General features: G+C 45.3%; 1 long non-coding RNA gene across 1 annotated transcript in view; it reads right to left on the reverse strand.

Moving 5' to 3' along the window:
* The window catches only part of LOC311591285, a 48,938-nt gene that overhangs the window by 33,466 nt on the left and 1,317 nt on the right, over window positions 1-14,155 (reverse strand). The window lies entirely within an intron of this gene.

Here is a 14,155-nt window from a genome sequence, read left to right on the forward strand (position 1 = left end):
TTTGATTAAGGCTAAGTAACAACTATCTGTGGGTATACATATATTTAGAAAGTGGTTTGAGGCCATGTCAACTTAGCTGAACAACAGTACTGATTTTCCTCTGAGAGCTCATGAGTTCTCCAGTCATGTGTTTCTGACCAGATTTGCAGTACCAAGGATGGATTCCTTTCTATGGAGCAGAACTCAAATCTAAGCAGAGATGTGCTACTCCAATAACAGTCATGCTGCTATTGCACAAGGAGACTAGTCTTGCCTGGGAGGTTGGTACTGTTGAGCGTAGATTTCACACCCTCTCTGCTTAGTTATTGACTACTGATAAACTCTGGCAGAGAGCGAGAGAGAGAGCCATTGCCTTTAGTTCTCAACCTTCTGGTGCATCCACCAGGCTCCAGTAGATACTTCCAAAGAGATAACAACACAGAAAATACTCATTAATCTCTGAGTCTCCAAACAAAACCAAAAAACACAAATGGGAGAAAAAGATTTATAGGAATTTAACAAGTGTGGGAGAGAGATAAGAGAGGCTAGGCAGGAGTGCAAGCAATCCTGTAGTATATACATATATGAAATTGTCACACACACACACACACACACACACACACACACACACACACACCAAACAAACAAAAAACCACCAGACTTAAATAACTAAAAGTAAAACAAAAAGGGGGGAGGGAGTAGATTTATAGGACCATACGGAAGCCATGCAATCTAGAAGATGCTTCTACAACACTCAAAAGGAAGGATCCCAGGGAACTCCTGAGAGAAGTCTTTCTCAAATCGCCCCCATATCTGAGGCAGAAACACTCCAAGAGAAGTAAACAGGCTACTGGTTCGAGGGACGTTGGCCAACGTTCTAGATAGTACCACTAGGTGTCAGTATCCAGCGTGCCAAGTGTTAAGACCAAAAAAACTCAATGATGAGGCTATGCCTGGGGATAATCTATGCAACAAATTACTGCATTCCTAATACCTTGCAGAAAGTCAGATGCATTTAAAACAGCGAGGTAAACATCTCCCTTCAAAACCACTGGATTCCTGACCATTAGGTCTTGCACGTGAATCATGTACTTCTAGTCCATATATTTGTTTCTGCCTCTGGAGGCAGAGGCAGGCAGATCACTGTGAGTTCGAGGCCAGCCTGGTCTACAAAGCGAGTCTAGTATAGTCAAGGCTACACAGAGAAACCCTGTCTCAAAAAAAAACAAAACAAAAACAAAAAGGGGGGGGGTCTTGAAAAATCTGTAAAGGGCTAACTAAATTTCTAGACATGCCAAACACCCCACTTGTTGTGGTGTTTCATCTCATTGCCAGTTTGACTGGGCCTGGGCTCAAGAGACGCAGCTACCTGAGGCAGGTCACTTCCTTTAACCATGATAAAATGTTCTGACCAAAAAGCAATTCGAGTGAGACATGGGGTCATCTGGTTTTCAGCTCCAGGTTGCAGTCCACCACTGTGGAGAAGAAGTCAGGAAGCAGGAACTTGGACAAAAAGCCAGTTACATCGCAACCACAGCCAAGAGCAGAGAACAGTGCTTTGATACATGAACGCTTGTGCTCAACTAAATGTCTCCATTTTCAGACTATCCAGAATCCCCTATTCAGGAACTGGGGCCACTTGACTCACAGTGTGCAGGTCTTTGTATCAATCATAACAACTCCTCAAAGGCATGCCATCAGGAGCCTAATAGAGCCAGTCCCTTATGGAGATGCCTTTCCCTGGGCGTTCTAGATTACGGTCAAGTTGATCATTAAAACTAAACATCCACAGTATGTTTCTTAGAAGCATTAAGAGTGGAAGGCTCGCCCCCAAGAGTGGGCTGTCCATTTTCGTGCCTAGATAAAGAGACCTGAATAAGAAGCAGGATGGGTTTGGCCTGCCTATGTCAGCTTTGGCTGCTGAGTGTGTCTATGCTGTTACTGCTGCCTGTACCACAGCCATCCTTTCCTGACATCAGAAGCCAGATTCTTCAGCCGTCCAAGGCAGACTGGACATCAGTGTCTCTCCAGCAATCTTCTATGCCTTCAACACTAGATTAAGACAGCCGAGGCATCCGGCTTGGTGGCCTGAGCTACTGGGCTCTCATCCTCCCTAATGTCCAGACAGCCATTGCTGAAGTATCCAGTCTGTATTGTATAAGCCAATCTAATAAACTCTTTATATAATATCTATTCTTTTTTAAAAATATATTTTATTAATTTATTCACATTACATCTCAATGGTTATCCCATCCCTTGTATCCTCCCATTCCTCCCTCCCTCCCATTTTCCTCATACTCCCCTCCCCTATGACTGTGACTGTATATGCTCATAGGGTATCAAGTCTCTTCTTGGTACTCTGTCTCAAACAACAATAACAACAACCCATTCTGCAATTCTGTTCCTCTAAATCAGCTCTTCCCAACCTGTGGGTCAAGACCCCTTCACAGGGGTGACACGTCAGATATCCTGCAAGTCAGATATTTGCATTACAGTTCAGAACGGTAACAAAACTACAGTTATGAAGTGAAGAGGAAAATAATTTCGTGTTTGGAGGTCACCACAACATGAAGAACTGTATTCAAAGGTCACAGCATTAGGAAGGTTGAGAACCATTGCTTTAAGTAAACCCACCTAATATATCTGTGACTGTGGTTTCCCTATGCAGACCACACAAGCTAGAACCCACTCCCAAATGCACATTACCTGCTTTTCTCTTGCGTCTGTCATTGCCCTGGGTAATTCTCTGTCCTCAACACTTAAAAAAAAAAAATGCCAGGCATGAAAGATACCCTTTTCCTCAGAGCAACATAACTAATCCAAAACTTGACCTTCACAAAACACAGGGATACCTCTTGCTCATCGGTTCCCCTTATTTCCGGTGCCTCCTGATGAGCCTGGTGCTTCCCCGTGCAGTTTCGTGTGGCACCGCACGCCGCCTTGTCTATAAAAAGCTACGCTTTCAATGTTCTCTTCATATCTCTTGGTTTCATCACGTCTGTGTTTTACAACATCTTGATGCCTGCACAAAAATGAGAGATAAGGATGTGCAACCCAGAGGTTTGGGGTGGGAAGGCTGCCACTGTGAGCGTTGAACCAAGCCGTCTTTGCAGGGATCGTAGGGGACTCAAAGAAGGATCTAGGTCTGGCGGTGAGAAAGCGGCCTAGAAATGAGAACAGCCCGAAGGCTGCCTGAGGGAGAGATTGGCCCAAGGAGACGGATGGTAAACAAGAGCACAGAGGGTCAGAGCAGGACAGCAAGAGCTAGTGCACGGCCCACATGAATTGGAAGTAACATAGAGCAGATAGATTTGGGGACCTAACCTGAGTCCCGACACCATGAGAGTTTTCTTTCTCACTTGCAGATCCTCTCTGCACAGGTGAGCCACTCCTTAGTCCCTTGTGATGCTCCTACAGATGATGACACAGAGACAGATAGAGCCGCTGAGACAAATTTTCATGACCAAGCCTAGCGTTGAAAAAAAAATCTTTGCATGCCGGGCATGGTGGCTCACGCCTTTAATCCCAGCACTTGGGAGGCAGAGGCAGGCGGATCACTGTGAGTTCGAGGCCAGCCTGGTCTACAAAGCGAGTCCAGGACAGCCAAGGCTACACAGAGAAACCCTGTCTCGAAAAACCAAAAAAAGAAAGAAAAGAAAAAAAAAATCTTTGCAGTCTTCCACTCCTAGAATAGCCACAATGTCTCATCTGATGGTGGGGGTGGGGTTGGGGGGGAGGAGCTGTGGTGCCTGTTTGGGATGCTACTTTCCAATGAGAAAGAAAATAAGCAAGCGCTGAGGATGTAATTCAGCTGGCAGAGCGCTCGCCTGGCTTGAAAGCAGCCCTGGGTCTGAGCCCCAGCACCACATTAAAACTGGGTGTGGTCGTGTATGCCTGCCATCCCAGAACTGGGAGGCAGAGGTGGATGGATTGGAAATGGAAAGGTGCTCTTTGCTGTATAGCAAGTTTGAGGAAGGTCAGAGTGGAGTACTTAAAACCATCTCAAACAAAAGAAAAGGAAAAATGGAAGGAAAGAATAGAGAGAAGGAGGCAGGGAAGACAGGAGGGAGGGAGGGAGGGAGGAAGGAAAGGAGGAGGGAAGGAAGGAAGGAAGGAAGGAAGGAAGGAAGGAAGGAAGGAAAAAAAGACCCTTATTACCCCAAACAGCCCAAGCACTATCTTGGTAAGCTCAGCAGGGCTCCAACTATCCAGCAGGATGCTTTTTGTGAGTTGAATCTAAAATCACAACCCACGCCCCACCCTACTCGGCCCCACAGCTCCCCACAGGCTCTTTCGGAAAGGTTTATCTCCAGCTGGCGGCACTGTTTGGGAAAACTGTGAAATCTTTACTTGGGGTCTAACCGAAAGGAGCAGGTCACCAGGAGCAGACCCTTCAAGGTGGTGCCTGACTCCTATTTTTCTCTGCTTCCTAGTCTACCTGTGGGACAGCTTCTGCCACAGGCCCCCGGCTATCATGAGCTGAGACCCACCACATCTCCCCTGCCTTGCCTCTGACACCGAGCAGAATAAATTGTTCCTAGTTTCAAAGTGTTTCTGCCAGGTATTTTGGTCACGGGGATGCAGATGACAGTTAGAATGTCATTCCTTTACACACAAAATCCCCTATGGCTTCTTTTCCATTCATGTGATAAATTCTTTGCCTGGCAGGTCTGCCCCCTTATAAACCTAGATGCATTAACACACCAAATCATACACAACTAGAGCTAGCCCACTTCTTTTTTTCTACTCCAGTCTCTGTTACATTTTTAGTTCAGGGTGGTGGATTGTTGGATAAGTGCAATATATATATCTCAATCATTAAGAGATCCAGTGTGAAAATCCACAGCTTCTGATTGGACTTCTTTCTCCTCCTCCTCTTCCTCCTCCTCCTCCTCCTCCTCCTCCTCTTTCTCCTCCTCCTCCTTCTCCTCCTCTTCCTCCTCTTCCTCCTCCTCCTCTTTCTCCTCCTCCTCTCTTCCTCCTCCTCCTCTTTCTCCTCCTCCTCTCTTCCTCCTCCTCCTCCTCCTCTCTTCCTCCTCCTCCTCTTCTTCTTCTTCTTCTTCTGGATATTGGCTTGGCTTGGCTTTATTTTTCAAGGTAGGATTTTTCTGTGTAACCTTGGCTGTTGTTGATTCACTTTGCAAACCAAGCTGGCCTTTAACTCACAGCGAACAGCCTGTCTCTGTCTCCCCTGGGGCTGTATTTAGAGGAAGACATTCCTCCCACCTGTCTTTTCCCCTTCTACCCTAAATGATGAGAAAGATCCCAGGGTGAGGTAACATAATGGAGCTGCATTCCTGGTGGTCTTTGAATGGAAGACATAAAAAATATGTGAGCTGAAGCTAAGGGGGGGGGGTGAAGAAGGAGGAAAAACAAAAGAGGCAAGACAGGCGTTGCAACTGTGTTAACAACTCTATAAGGACTGACCTTGGAGAGCTAGAACTAAAATGCTGCAAACCAGACCCCCACAGTCCAATTATCTTGGGGGTATTTTCATTCCCTTTGAAAGCAATCCACTGGCGGCCCCTGTGTCTGACCTAACATCCTGCAAAGATCAAAACCTTAAAATGTTATCGTCAGAACTGGCTTGAATTGTTTGACCTCCAGCTGTTGTAAGAACTAGAAATCCAGGTGGAGGAAATAAATTATTAATCGGTTTCATGAAGCAATGTGGGAAATGAGATACCAGGAAAAGAAATACCCTTAAAATGTATTCTTAGTATACCACCAACCTAAATGCTAAAAATAGAGAGCAACAGAAACCTGTAGCAGGAGGTTCCTGTAAGGAAAAGTAAAGGCTCAGGACCGGCAAGACCAAGTTCTCAGCATAAAGGAGATTTATTGTCCCCAGAGGGACTTAGGGCAAGGAATAAGAGACAAAGACATGAGACAGAGGAGAAAGGGGTGAGGACAAAGGAGAGAGGGCGGGGTATTTGTCCCAGAAGACAAAGTACTGTCTCTGAATAGAGGAGACAGACTGGCCCACGGGCAAATGGCAGTGTATAAAGAAACCAAGGGAAAGCCCCAAGTTAGGTTGGATTGTTAAATATTAATTGGACATGTTAATTAGGTGAGCCTTAGGCGAGTTTTGATTGCTGGACTTCAGGACTTTGATAGCTGGCCCTTGGCAGTCAGCCTTAAAAGGAGGAAGTGGCCAAAAAAGGAAACAGACCCTGGGGAACTGGCTTTAGAAATGTAATGGTTTTTAAGCAAAGGCAGAAAGAAATTGGGAGAAGGGTAAGGCCCGCCAAAGTCCTGCTATCCAGTGTCCCTTCATCTCCCCCACTTTTCCATAACCCATTTACCTGTGCACCCCTCCTCCGGCAATGTGTTTAACAAATATTTGATTTATGACGTGTTTCTATAACTAATACAAAATCTTATGCAACTATTTTCATAGTCGAACATGGCTTTTAGGGAGAGCCTGAGTCTGTGTTCCTGGACCATGCCTACTCATTTTTTGGTTCCATGATAAACTGTCACGTAGTCCCCTTGGGGTAAGGAGCATGTTTTGGAGGTAAGGGTCAGGGTTTTACTTTGACATCAACAGTAAATGACACTAAGGAAAGTAGCTTTTTTGTGTTTTTGTTGTTGTTGTTTTTGTTTTTGTTTTTCAAGACAGGGTTTCTCTGCGTAGCCCTGGCTGTCCTAGACTCGTTTTGTAGAACACGCTGGCCTCAAACTCACAGAGATCCACCTGCCTCTGTCTCCCAAGTGCTGGGATTAAAGGCGTGCGCCACCACCGCCAGGCTGGAAAGTAGCCATTCTTTGTTTGGTTGGTTGGTTTTGGTTTTTCAAGATAGGGGTTTCTCTGTGTAGCCTTGGCTGTCCTGGCCTCACTTTGTAGACCAGGCTGGTCTCGAACTCACGCCTGCCTCTGCCTCTGCCTCCCATGTGCTGGGATTAAAGGCGTGCGCCACCACCGCACAGCCGAAAGTAGCCGTTCTTAAAAGCCTAAGCACAAGAGACGAGGGCTTCCCAAGAGCTTCCACCAGACGAAGATTCCAGCTGCTTTCCCAGCCAGATGTGGGAGAGAACAGCCAAAACAGCACCAATAAGAGCACCCCGTTTTCCTCGACTTGACTTCAAAATTTAGAGCAAGAGAGAAAGGAAGAGAATAAAGGCACAGAACAGGATAGTTTGTGCTCTGCTCCCCTCCCTTGTCCTGTGGAGGAAAGTCTCGTTCAGTCGTCCACTGGGTTAAGAAAAGCAACTTTGAGCTGATCCAGTTAGCAGCTTTCATAATAAGTTAGGGTGGATGACCGGGCCTCTGAAATTCCAACTCCAATTGGACAACTCCAAAATTACCAAAAGATATCAAAGGCATTCTCAAGATTATGGCCCAAGAACAAACAAAACAAACAAGCAAACAAAAAAATCCTAACAAACAAAAGAGCCTTACGTGGGCAGAGTGGCTCGTATGTTTAACTATAGCACTTAGGAGCCAGAGGCAAGCAGATCTCTGAGTTCAAGAACAGCCAGTTCTGCATAGCAAATTCCAGGCCAGCCAGAACTATATAATGAGATCTTGTCTCACACACATGTGTGTGGTGTGAAGAAATGGGTCCGTGGCTAAAAGCACTCAGTGCTCTTCCAGAGGACCATGGTTCAACTCCCAACACACACACACACACACACACACACACACACACACACACACACGGTGGTATAACTCCACTTCTGTAACTCCAGTTCCAAGGGTTCTCAACTGGCTTTCAAGGACACGAGGCACACACCTGTTGTACAGACATACAGGCAAGCAAAACAATCATACACATTTAAAATAAATAAAACAGAAAGGAGGGCTCAGACACCCAGAGAGCATGAAGACAGATGAGAAAGATCAGGCTGTTTTGTGCTTACACAGGGAGTCCCGACTTTATTTTTGAAGATGTTTGTAACATTTATTTGTTTGTTTGTTTGTTTATGACACACCTTGTGTTTATGGGTTGTGGAAGTCATGGAGCACCTTGCAGAAGTCAGCTCTCTCCTTCCACCATATGGTTGCCACGGATCAAAGTCAGGTTGTTAGACACTTGGTGTCAGTTGCCATATAAACTGAGCCCTTGCATTGGCCTCCAGATCTCATACTTAAAACTCTTCTATCTAGCTGGGTGTGGTGGCCCACGCCTTTAATCCCAGTACTTGGGAGGCATAGGCAGGCAGATCACTGTGAGTTCGAGGCCAGCCTGGACTACAAAGTGAGTCCAGGACAGCCAAGGCTACACAGGGAAACCCTGTCTCTAATTCAGACTGATTTTTAAAGTAATATTTTAATTTTAGAATGATTTTAGATTGTTGGTATTATGCAGTTGGCAAGGTAAGTTGCCAAGTAACATCTTTCCCAGACTCCCCTCCTGTTATCAGCTCACATTCCTAAGATACCTTGTCACAGCTAATGGTCACATTGTTTTTTAACGATAGTCACATTACAGTCAGATTCCCTTCGCTTTGACTTAATGTCATTTTTCTGTCCTCTTGGCTCCGATTCCTTAACGATTCTACTTTATTAGGGATTGATTAAAGGCATGTACCTCCCTTACCATCCAACTACCCTAAATAGGAGGGAAAGGGAGATTAAGGAGAACAGAACTGGGTATCAGTTCTGTAAGGCAAATCCTCCTGGCGTAAATCTCAGGAGTCTAAGACACCAGATCATCTATCACACAGAAGAAGCTCCACTGTCCGATCTCCGCCCCCTGCCTCCCTTCCTCCTCCCTATAGATGGTCCATCGCTTTTGGCAATACAATGCCAGGGCCAGAAACTGTGGCCCCTGTCTTTTGTCTTGGGCTGATCCTTCCCCCATCTCAGTCTGTACTAAGATCTTTATTAGTTTGTAGAGACAAAGTCTCAGTGGGGTCAAGCATCCAAAGACTGTTTTCACCTTGGGCCCAGACTAGGGCAAGATTACATTCTCTGCACACTGTCCCAGGATCCCTGTTACATTTATCCCCCCTATCTCCTCAGGCTCCTCTTGGCCTTGGAAGTTTCACAGACTTTTCTTTGTTTTCACTAATGCTGACAACTTTGAAAACACTGGTTCAGGATTTTGTGAAATGTTCCTCAGTTGTGTGTGTGTGTGTGTGTGTGTGTGTGTGTGTGTGTGTGTATGCACGCATGTGTGATGAGCATGAGTGTATGTATGCACGTTCACTTATGTTAGAGTCGTTGGGCATGAATGTGTACATACATGTGGAGGCCAAAGGTGGACAGCAACTGCCTTCCTCTATCTCCCTTTACTTTATGTATTGAGGCAGAGTCTCTGCTGAGGGCAGAGTTTGCTAGCTACCTAGCTCCAAGGGTTCCCTGTCTCTGCTTCTCAAGATGAGAGATTAGAAATGGGCTACCATGATCCCCATAACTTACCAGTGACGCATTTCCTCCCACCAAGCTAAGCCTCAATCAACAGTACCAAGACTATGCCCAAGAATATGGAGGGCATCCATCATTCAGATAACCCCAGGCATGGAGCCATCACCTTCATGGCTTTGAACATTGACCTTTGTCACTGGCTGAGGAAACAGTTTTCAAGGCTCTCAACTTTAAAGTTATTTGTTTTTATGTCTCCTTGCCAAGACTTTTCACTTTAGAAGGGAGCCAACAGCCCACTCTTTGGGACTGAGTTCAGACCATTCTTTGTTGCCCAGCTAGTCTTGGGAGTGGGGCTTGTTACGATGTATGCTCAGCTTGCCAGGGGTCGCGCCATTTTTTAAAAATGGACTCTCCCTCTCCTAGCTATGAAGTGCCAATAGCTCCTCAGTTAGTGGTGGCATTATGTGTCAGCCTTTCCCCATCTATGCTAGGCCTTCGGCTGGAGCGTGAGTAGGTTTTGTTCATAATGTCACATCTCCAGAAATGTATAAGTTTATCTGGCCTGTTAAGTCTGGAAAACACTGTTTTCTTGAAGTTACCCACCATTTCTGCCTCTCACAATCTCTCTGCCTCTTCTGAAAAAAAAAATCCTTCATCCGTAGAGGGAAGAGTATAAATTTGGCATCCAGTTTAGGTCTGAGAACCCCACAGTATTTTTTTTTCTCTCTGTACAGTTGAAGATTTCTGTGTTAGTTACCAACTATTGCAAGGCAAGGCTTCTCTGATGAGGGCCTGGGAGACTCTCTGATTTACAAGTATGGTAATGAGTCATTGTTTAAATATTATGTCCATTTGGCAGAAGATTATCAGGCTCTCCCCTGGGGCCTATGACCTACGTAGACACAAACTCATGGCCCCTTTAATAATTTCAGGTATGGCTTCTATACTGTCATCTGTGGATAGACATGCAGGCTGTTTCCAGCCCTAGGTTAGCATGAATATAGCTGTTATGGACATTCTTTTATACGTCTTCATTTTTCCTGAATAAAGAAATACCTAAGAGTAGGCTTTCCAGATTATAGGGTAGGAGTTCCGCAGAGAAGCAGCATAAATGGATGGATGGGTGGATAGATAGACACAGAAATAAAGATATCATATATATGTATGTATGTACATATATGTGCATGTTATATGTATATATGTACATATATGTGTACATGTGCACATCTATATGTACATATATGTGCATATGTGTACATATATGTGCATATGTGTACATCTATATGTACATATATATACGACCTAGGTCGACATATGACAGAAAATATGCAATATTACTTCTTTTTTTTTTTTTTTGAGGCAAAGTTTCTCTGTGTAGTCCTGGCTGTCCTGGAACTTACTCTGTAGACAAGGCTGGCCTTGAACTCACAGAGATCTTGCCTCTGCCTCCCAAATGCTGGGATTAAAGGCAAAAGCCACCACCACCCAGCTGAAAATATGCAATATTGTCCTTGCAAATCTGGCTTATTTCATTTAACACAATGATCTCCACTTCCGTATATTTTTTTGTACATAATAATTCATTCTTTCTTACATCTGCATAAAATTCCTCTGTATATACATATCACACTCTTTTCTTTTTTTAAGATTTATTTATTTATTACGAATACAATGCTCTTTCTGCATAATCACCTGCACACCAGAAGAGGGCATCAGATCACATTATAGATGGCTGTGAGCCACCTTCTAGTTGCTGGGAATTGAACTCAGGACCTCTGGAAGAACAGTCAGTGCTCTTAACCACTGAGCCCTCTCTCCAGCCTGCATACCACATTTTCTGTATTCATCTGCCAATATATTCCAAGGTTGAATCTGTAACTTGACAGCCATGCATAATGGTGCAGGAAACACAGAAATGTGGGCATCTCTGTGGTACACTGACTTAAATATTTCCCTTTTCCTAAGGTCACACACAATTCTTCTTCTTCTTCTTCTTCTTCTTCTTCTTCTTCTTCTTCTTCTTCTTCTTCTTCTTCTTCTTCTTCTTCTTCTTTGCCTTACCCATACATGAACACAGGTGTCTACCATTTATAGGAGGCTGTGTTGTTTGTTTTCATGGCACAAAGCAGTGCCTGGAGCACAGCTGGGACCTATATTGTCTATGAGACATATAGGACAATAAATAATAGCTGGTTCCATTTAAAGAGGACCTACTATGTGCTGGGAATAAGAAGCAGAACTTGGTGATATCTCCGGAAACCTCCACCTGCCTCATTAACCAGCAAGGCTCCTAGAGTCTAGGTTGGATTTCTCAGGCAAGACCTGCTCTCACCTTCTGCCAGGAAGGGTTGGGTAGGAGGGCTCCCTGGAGGAGGCACATTACTACCTCTCCTGGGATTCGCTCACTCTTCTCTGGTTCAGCATCACCATGTGCCCCCCCACTCCTCTGCTTGCCCCTTGCATGCCAGTGAGGCACAGTGTCTGGCTAGACCAGAGCTTGAAGACCAGCCAGCTCCAACCCACAGACAGGTTTTATTTGGCCCACACAGTCACTTTTTTTTAATTTGAATTCATTTTAACATTTAAAAGCCGAGGGATTTTTGCTTTTAAAATATCCAGATTTCAGTCTCCGTTTGAAAATTTGGAACATCTGGTAAGGCTGGGTCTCTCTTCCCATATGGCAACACTGGCTGAAACTAAATGGCATTGGCCACGTGGCCAGAGCCAGCAATCTCTACACCCAGCCTGAAGTAATGCCTGTGGGACCTGAGGTCGTTGGGGAGTAGTGTCCCCAGCTGGGGACTCTAGAAACCGACAGTACCATCTGGGAATAATCCGTCCATATCTCTTCCAGATGAAACAGACAGGGTACAATGCCAAGTGGAGGTCAAGCCAGTACACCTGTGTCGGATGGTACCACACATCTCTGATGTAATAAGACAAGCATCTTGAGTTTATTAATCAATACAGGCTGACATAATTCCCCACAGAGGCTTCCTTCTAGGAGCAAACCACATATGCAAGAGACAGAGAGATGGATACAAATGGAGTGGAGGGGCAGGCAATCAGTTCAAAATCTCCCTCTCTCCCTCCCACTGTGTGTGTGTGTGTGTGTGTGTGTGTGTGTGTGTGTGCGCGCGTGCGTGCGTGCATGCCCGTGTGCACGTGCACACCGGATTATGGTTCTCACTGGAGTTTGTGATCCTATTAGTTGAGATGCCACTACTCTGTAGTATTATCTACTCTGGCCCTGAAAGCTAGAGCTCTTAGAACAAGGTGATCTTACTGTCTCTGACCATGAAGTGGTTTTTGTTTTTTGTTTTTTGTTTTTTTTCGAGACAGGGTTTCTCTGTGTAGCCTTGGCTGTCCTAGACTCGCTTTGTAGACCAGGCTGGCCTCGAACTCAGTGATCCGCCTGCCTCTGCCTCCCTGGTGCTGGGATTAAAGGCGTGCGCCACCACACCCGGCCCACGACGTGTTTTAAAACTGACACATAAAATATCTATCTTCTCAGCTATGGAAATAAACACTCTAGATTCAGAAGCCATGTATTTGACTAATGTAAGTTAGAATGCCTCCAGATGCACACCTCGGGGTCTTCTTTGTTCCTAAGCCCCATGAAGACCATTTAGTTGGGATGGTGGGGAAAGAGGTCCATCCAACTTCTTACTTGTACTTGTTATCCTCATTATCACCACCGCCATCACTATCACCGCCATCACAAGCATCATTACCGTCATCATCACCATCACTATGACCACCATTACCATCACTAACATCACCACCAATATCATCACTGCTTCCCTTCAGCCACCATCATCAACACCACCAAGACCCTTGTCACCTGCAGGTTCGCCATCATCACTGTTACCAGCATCATCGTCTCCCCACCATCATGACCATCACCATGAACACCACAACTCTACCGTCCCCATGACTACCATCATTATCATCAGGACCATCATAGTCACCACCAACACCATCATCATTACTTCTCTCGCTAGCCCATTCCTACCAGCCCTGGACCAAGATGCAGGGATGGGAAGGGTAGATCACTCTTTTTGTTTGTTTGTTTGTTTCGTTTTTTTTTGTTTTTCAAGACAGGGTCTCTCTGTGTCATCTTGGCCATCTTGGACTTGCTTTGTAGACCAGGTTGGCCTCGAACTCACAGCGATCCACCTGCCTCTGCCTCCCGAGTGCTGGGATTAAAGGCCTGCGCCACCACCGCCCGGCTGGGTGGATCACTCTTTACTCCCTCCCACCTAACTTCCCCCCAACAGGAAGAAACAATACTGAGTACTTTGGGGCCAAAGACTAGGCCTCTTCCACTCCAAGAGGGACCCTTGAGTAGCACCCCAGGAATGTTAGTTTTTAGGCCACACAGTGAAGGCCTTGGTGACGGTGTAACGGTGGCCAGTTCCCTTCCAGGGTCTCTAAATCCCCTCCCCCATCGTCTATCTGTGTGACTTTAGCAGTTTCCTATTTGACTTAACACAAGTATTTTGGCTAGCAGATACTTGTAAACTGTAAAGTGAACGCCAATGAACGAGTGTCGTTATATAGAATGAGACAGTTGGAGGAGGCCTCAAACACCTGGGAAGCCATCATATACGGATCGGATGGCTCCCTATATAGAAAACGAAGGTCCTATTCAAAATGGGCGGGGTCCTTATATAAGCAGTTAGTGCTCACAACATGTGTGGATCTGTCTAGAAATCGTGTCCATATATAGGTTAGGACAAAGAGGGAGGGACTTTTACCAAGTAGCAACGTTCTTCTTTTTTTTTTTTTTTAAATAACAGAGGGTGTTCTTAGAAAAGTGAGAGATTTTCATTGGTGCTCCTGGCTACCACTTGCAAAACA

Source organism: Acomys minous, assembly GCF_964271855.1.
Source record: "Acomys minous genome assembly, chromosome: 20".
Taxonomy (NCBI): domain Eukaryota; kingdom Metazoa; phylum Chordata; class Mammalia; order Rodentia; family Muridae; genus Acomys; species Acomys minous.